Raw genomic sequence first — 6,676 nt, 5'->3', positions numbered from 1 at the left:
ACAAACCTTTCATTCAAATGGTAGACTGTAAAGGACATTTTATGACCTCCGTGTTGGTTCAACAACATGGAGATAAAGTAAAACCCGTTGCATACTTTTCATCTAAATTAGATAGTGTGGCATGTGCTTTACCACTCTGTGTAAGAGCTGTTATAGCAGCCTCAATGGCTGTAGAAACAAGTTCCACCATTGTACTGTTTCACCCTCTAATCCTGAAAGTGCCACATGCTGTCTCTGCTTTGTTGTTACAAACAAATATGGTATTTCTGTCGCCTGCAAGACATTTGTCTTGCATGGCCACATTGCTGTCACAACCACATCTCACTATTGAAAGATGTACAACTCTAAATCCTGCCACTTTGTTACCACTCCCAAGAGGAGTAAAACATGACTGTCAGGAATTAGCCGCACAGACAGCAAAAAGCAGGACGGACCTAAAGGATCAACCTTTAGGAATAGGGGAAGTTCTATTTGTGGAAGGGTCATCCAAAAAGAATGACCTAGGCAAAACTCAGACTGGATATGCAGTAGTGACTCAAATAAGGTGCTAAAAGCTAAACAATTACCTTCACATCTCTCAGCACAAGCTGCTGAACTCATAGCACTGACAGAAGCTTGCAAATTAATGAAAAATAAAGATGCGACAATCTATACTGACAGCCAGTATGAGTTTGCTACAGTACATACTTTTGCACAATATTGGAAGAACAGAGGCATGGTAACCTCGACTGGGAAACCAGTCACACACGCCACCCTGTTGAAAGGACTGTTACAGGCAGTTCAGTTACCCAAAACATTGGCGGTATGTAAATGTGCAGCACACACATCAGGGACAGATGAAGTTTCCCTGGGAATTGCTTTCGCTGATAAGACCGCAAAAGCGGCTGCGGAAGGACAGTTCGAGGTTTTATCCTTGGAGGAAGATAAAAAACTAGATGATGTGGTACTAGAAAAAATGCAACAACAAAGTCCACAATCAGAAAAAGACACTTGGATAAAAAATGGAGCAAAACTATACAAGACTATAAAACAGAAGCTGGGTTCGAGGCGGTACATGGTCAACTAGCTGCAACATCACTAATGACTTTCCAGAACAGAATAGCGGTTGACATGCTCTTGGCGGAAAAAGGAGGAGTGTGTGCAATGTTCGGTGAACGATGCTGCACATTCATTCCTAATAACACTGCTGCTGATGGCAGCCTCACCAAAGCTATAGAGGGCCTTCGAACTCTAAATGGCAAAATGAAAGACCACTCAGGAGTAGATACCACGATGTGGGATTCATGGATGGATGCGTTTGGAAAATATAGAACTCTGGTATCCTGTGTTGGTCTCAGTATTTGCTGCTGTCTTAACCTTATGTGGATGTTGTTGTATTCCCTGCATACGTTCATTGTTAAATCGTCTTATTACCACAGCCATCTCACCCATGGGAAACCAAATAGCACAAATGTATCCACTATTAGGTAAAACATCTGATGGTGATACCGATAGTGAGGATGACGATGCTGAAACAACGTACTATGGAGTACCTGACCTATTCCCTAACCCTGGAGATTGTGAGTAAAGTAATCTCTCAGGAGATTCTCTGAGTGTAAGCATATTTGTGTTCATAAAAATAATCTTACAACTGAAAATCTTTTGAAGTGGTTGTCTAAGTGATATGAGAATTTGAGCAAATATGTGATAAACAGGAGGGAAATGTTGGAATAATTGTATATATGGATGTATCTCATATTTATTAACTAACCATGTATCCTGCTTTACAGCCCTATGATCATGCATACAGTTTGTCTTATGATAATAACCATGCATATAGTTTGTCTTGTGATGAAGTTGTTTTGCAGGTAGTAGCTGCTGGAGGAGATCACAAGCTGTCACGATGCATAGGGCAGACTGAAACCAGTCTGTTCTACTTCTATATCATGGGATGAACATTTGAACTATGTATCATCAGGCACCCATCATATTACTTTTGTGTGATTCTCAGTTCTTTAAGATAAGCAATGACTTGTAACTAAAGAATGCTTGGAATGCCTTATGTGATAATAAAAAGAGAGGAGACGGTGGAATATGCTCAGAGCGGGTTGGAGATTGTAACTGAGCATATCTCTGTCCGTTCTCCTCGCGACTAAGAAATAAGGCTCTTGTCTTTCTCTTCTTTGTGTAAGTATTAAATGTCTTAGGTGGTGTAAACCTGACACTATATCTACACTGAAACCGGAGTTAAATGTACACTTATAGAGTACAATATACACTGGGATTTTTGCTGTGTACTTGTTAGTTTAATAAATATGCATTATCATTTTGGGAACTAAAAAAAAAAACTTGAAAAAAATCATTTTTTTTATTTTATATCCACTGTTGAAAGGGACTCAAAGCAGAAATGTCTAAAACAATGACTGTGATATTGGAGAAGTGTTGTACTGTTAAACAGCAGCTTATACTGTGAAAGACAGACCTGTCCTTTTCATCTTTATTTACAACAAACCGTACAGCCCGGCGCCTCAAGAAATTTTCAGGACCAGGAAAGAGGTCTTTGATGTCGTCTCGGGAAAGAGAGAGGAATAAGTTTTCTCCAATATTAGCAGCTGGAATATATAAAAGTGACAGTCAGGGCCAAGAAACAGAGGTTATCATTGAATTCCTTCATATTTGAACATAGTAGGTAAGGATATTTTGCCAACACCCCTTGTACAATAAGTACTGTTTGGACATTTTACTAATTCTTGCTACTTTTACTTCAAGAGCAGTGAGTGAATTTGACAGCATTTATAAATGAGATATACTGAAACCATGCAAACTACAGAGTGAGAATAGAGTATTGCTAGATAAAATGCATTCACATTTCATGTCAGTATTGTAAAGCTTGATAGATTGGGGTGGGGAGGGGGGGCTGCCAAGGTGGCCTACAATGAACGACTCTGGCTCCTGCCTGGGCATGTGCAAACTACCAGGTGTTGTTTTATTTTCAGCATTTACAGCCCTTGATATAAAAAAAAAAAAATACTGGTCCCAAAGCTTAATTCGGCTAAACCTATTTCTAGATGGGAATCATAATGCAACACCAGCCTGTTTTTTTTATGTAGTTTAGCGGCTAAACTTTAGCCCATTAGCCGCGAATCCACAACTCGTTAAGCTAGGTTAACTAACTACATTAAATATAACACCAGCACAACATAAAAGTAACTCTTGTTGCTACAAGGGTTACTTTTACCTCTGAGTGTGGCAATTGCAACCTCGTCCAGTTTGTCCATATTTTGATTTTATTATCCACAATCAACGTTTTAGAATAATGAATTTAGAGCTGCTGCAGGTGACCTCCGGAGGCGCTGTGCATTTCAAATTGCAACGGACTCCAAGCGGGGAGAGAGAGAAAAAAAAAAAGCACGACAGGGTGGATTGTACCATCTTCCAAGAGGGCGTGGAGGCTCAGGCTAAATACATTTATTTTGCATTTATACAAACTATATTTATCTAAATAAGTTCATATGACTTTGTAATTATTAAAATCGAGTCACATTTATGGGATAATTGATAAATGGCAAGTCGTTTCTGCCGTTATAAGACACGGAATTATGGTACGTACCTTTATCACGTGATGTATCACCAGGTCTTCTTCGGTTCAGAGGCAAAGGCGGTCGTAGCTAGCTAACACAGCATAAAAACGGAAAAATGATTTGGCGCTGTGTTATTTGCTTTGTGTTTGTGGCTCTCACTCTCAAGTCTTTATTGAGTCATATTAATACTGCTCACAGTCGCAGTCCAGATATTTGCGTTTGTTTGTGAAATTGATGGATGCACCAAAGAGTATCGAGTCTACAACTCACTATGGTATCATATTCGAAGAAACCACCACGAACACCTGGAAAGTGGCGGCAGCAACTCGCGGAGAGAGGGGACAACAGCGACCTCAAGCCGGGAAGCTTCACCAGTAGTGGACCGAAATGTGTGGGCATACAGGCCAGCTGATGCGACGGTGGAAAACAGAGAGCATCCAAAGGACGAAGCAGTGGTGGAAAACAGGGTGCAAGATGTAATGACTGTTGTGTCATGTCCTGCTGTAGACTCTTCTGCATGTCAGTCAGAGGTAAGTTTGTTTCCTTCAGTACACAACTACAACCAGCTAAGTCCTATCATCCTTATGTCTCACCATTCCAAAATAAATCTCAACTGGATTGTCATAAAATGCTATTTTTTATGACAGCATTTCAGTGTTTGTGGCAACAATGTGTTTTATTATAAGTTTAATTTTCTTTTTCTTTTTTTTTTTTTAAAAGGATGACATGAAGTGTAACACTCTGAGCAGACAAGCTACTGCTATTATGTTGACTGCAAGAGAAAAACACCATCTTTCACAGGTTTGTCTACATACAACATTATTACATTTATTACATCTGTGGCTCTGTTGATTATCTGTATTTCAAGTCCAAGCTTGGAAATTAGGGCAAAGGTGGTAATGTTGAGTGCTCTTGTTGTGAACTGTACTATGCATAGGCCAACCTCTCACTCACTGAATATTGCACATCTGGACTGGTGCCTGCAGTTTAAAATATTGTGTGATATTTATAATGAAAAAAAAATCAAGTCAATTTACAGTTACCTTATTAGTTCCCTTAGCTGCAACTTAACTTATATCTATCCACAAGATTTGATATTTAATAATGCCTTGCTCTCTGCTATCTAGTTAATTTAACTTCATATTTTGAATTTACTTGTCTTATAAATGAATTGAAAAGCATCATTGTGTTGATGTTACTCTTATTAATATTCGTATTCTTTATAAAAGAGACTGTATGCTAATAATTTTAAAACTAAACTGTTTGGATTTAATTTTCTCTTCTTTCTTGCCTGTTTTTCAGAGAGGTGTGAATGATGTCTTGGCAGCAATGCAGCAATACCAAGCTCTGTTGGTGACTAATCTGAGGAGTCAGCTACAAACTGTATTCCAGCAACATCAAGGAAGTGAACTTGAAAAGGAAGCGATGGCAGTATTTGACCGGATTGAGGATCCATTTTCCTCTGTTGCAACAACATACAGGCAGGACAATGTGATAAAGGAAAATTTCAATTTTGTGGAGTCAGAGGAGGTTTCTGTTGGTTATATGGCCTGCTTGTGGAAAAAAGGGGCAAAAAGGGTCCTCTCCACATTAACCAAATGTTTTCATTATATAACTCTGATTAAAAGTTTAGAACAGTTATTGTCCCATCCAAAAGTTTTAGAAATGATAGATCAGCCCCAAAAATACAGAAGTGGTTATCTGTATGACATCGTAGATGGAGAGCTCATGAAATCACACCCTTTATTTTCAGCCTGGCCCTCTGCTTTACAGATAATCATTTACTCTGATGAAATTGAAATCTGCAACCCACTTGGTTCTCATGCTTCCAAGAATAAGTTGCTAATGTTTTATTATACATTAGGAAACATTAATCCAAAATATAGATCAAAACTCGCTGCAATCCGTCTACTTGCTATTGCAAAGAAGAGGGAGTTGTCTGAATGTGGAGTGGATGGAATTTTGGTCGGTTTGTATGAGGACTTGGAACTCATCCAGATTTTGTAATCCCTCTTTTTGTCATCCCAGATAAAATTAATCCTGTAGATTTTGTCTTGGTTTTTCAAAGACTTCCAAGATAGGATAATCATGATCCAGACACCACAAGATTAGGATCACAGAATCTGGATTTGTGGTCTCTGGATAAACCGCCATCTGTTTGTCAAATGTTGTAATACACTTAATAAACTGAATCATTTCATTTCCATTGTAAATTCACACATACAAGGAATCTGCTTTGTTGTTGTTTTGATGCATAAAAAAAGTAAAGCAGGTACACAAAGAAAAGAATTAGACAACACAAAATGTAAATCAAATGTAAAAAAAAATAAATCCACTGGATAAAAAAAGTCAAACGTTACGTGCCTCTGTGGGCTGCACGGTGGTGCAGTGGTTAGCGCTGTCGCCTCACAGCAAGGAGGTTCCGGGTTCGAGCCCCGGCTCGGCCGTGGGATCTTTCTGTGTGGAGTTTGCATGTTCTCCCCGTGCCTGTGTGGGTTCTCTCCGGGTTCTCCGGCTTCCTCCCACAGTCCAAAGACATGCAAAATGGGGATTAGGCTAATTGGATACTCTAGATTGACCATAGGTGTGGCTGTGAGTGTAAATGGTTGTCTGTCTCTATGTGTTTGCCATGTGATGGACTGGCAACCTGTCCAGGGCGTACCCTGTCTCTCGCCCGAAAAGATGCTGGGATAGGCTCCAGCGACCCTACTAGAGGTAGAAATGGATGGATGTGCCTCTGTGATATATTGTTTTTGTGTGTGTTGGTGTGCCCTGCTCTGCCCTCCACTCTCCTCCAGCAGGTGATTTGGCCCACCTGTACCTGTTCCCCAATCAGGGATTTGGGCTTCAAAAGCTGTAGGAGGCTGGGTCAGGGCGATCGTGCGCCATATATGCTGTGAGAGAGAATTGTGTGGAGCTGTCTTTACCGCGAGAGTGATAGTGGCCCTGTTGTGCGGTTGTTAGTTTGGTGATTTCCCAGTGTTCTACTGATGGCTTTTCATTATAGTTTTAATAGTTTTTGGTGTTGTGAAAAAACTCTTTATTTATGGTTGAAATCTGGTTTCCTGTTTTTTGTTTGTTTTGCCCGGTTCTCATTATTTTTTCATTGTTACTTT

The 6,676-nt window shown here is 39.7% G+C and overlaps 1 long non-coding RNA gene across 1 annotated transcript; it reads left to right on the top strand.

The window, feature by feature from the left end:
• The first annotated feature begins 4,286 nt into the window (after positions 1 to 4,286).
• On the top strand, positions 4,287 to 5,786 carry LOC111667250 (uncharacterized). The gene is made up of 2 exons (XR_015438264.1): positions 4,287 to 4,361; positions 4,863 to 5,786. It is a non-coding gene; the product is annotated as an uncharacterized LOC111667250 (long non-coding RNA).
• Positions 5,787 to 6,676: the final 890 nt, after the last annotated feature.

The sequence above is a fragment of the Seriola lalandi genome, unplaced genomic scaffold (genome assembly GCF_002814215.2).
Source record: "Seriola lalandi dorsalis isolate HSWRI2012SDOR001 ecotype SW California unplaced genomic scaffold, Sedor1 jcf7180002054687, whole genome shotgun sequence".
NCBI classification, from domain to species: domain Eukaryota; kingdom Metazoa; phylum Chordata; class Actinopteri; order Carangiformes; family Carangidae; genus Seriola; species Seriola lalandi.
The sequence above is the reverse complement of the archived record's forward strand: the minus strand, read 5'-3'. Positions and strand labels throughout refer to the sequence as shown.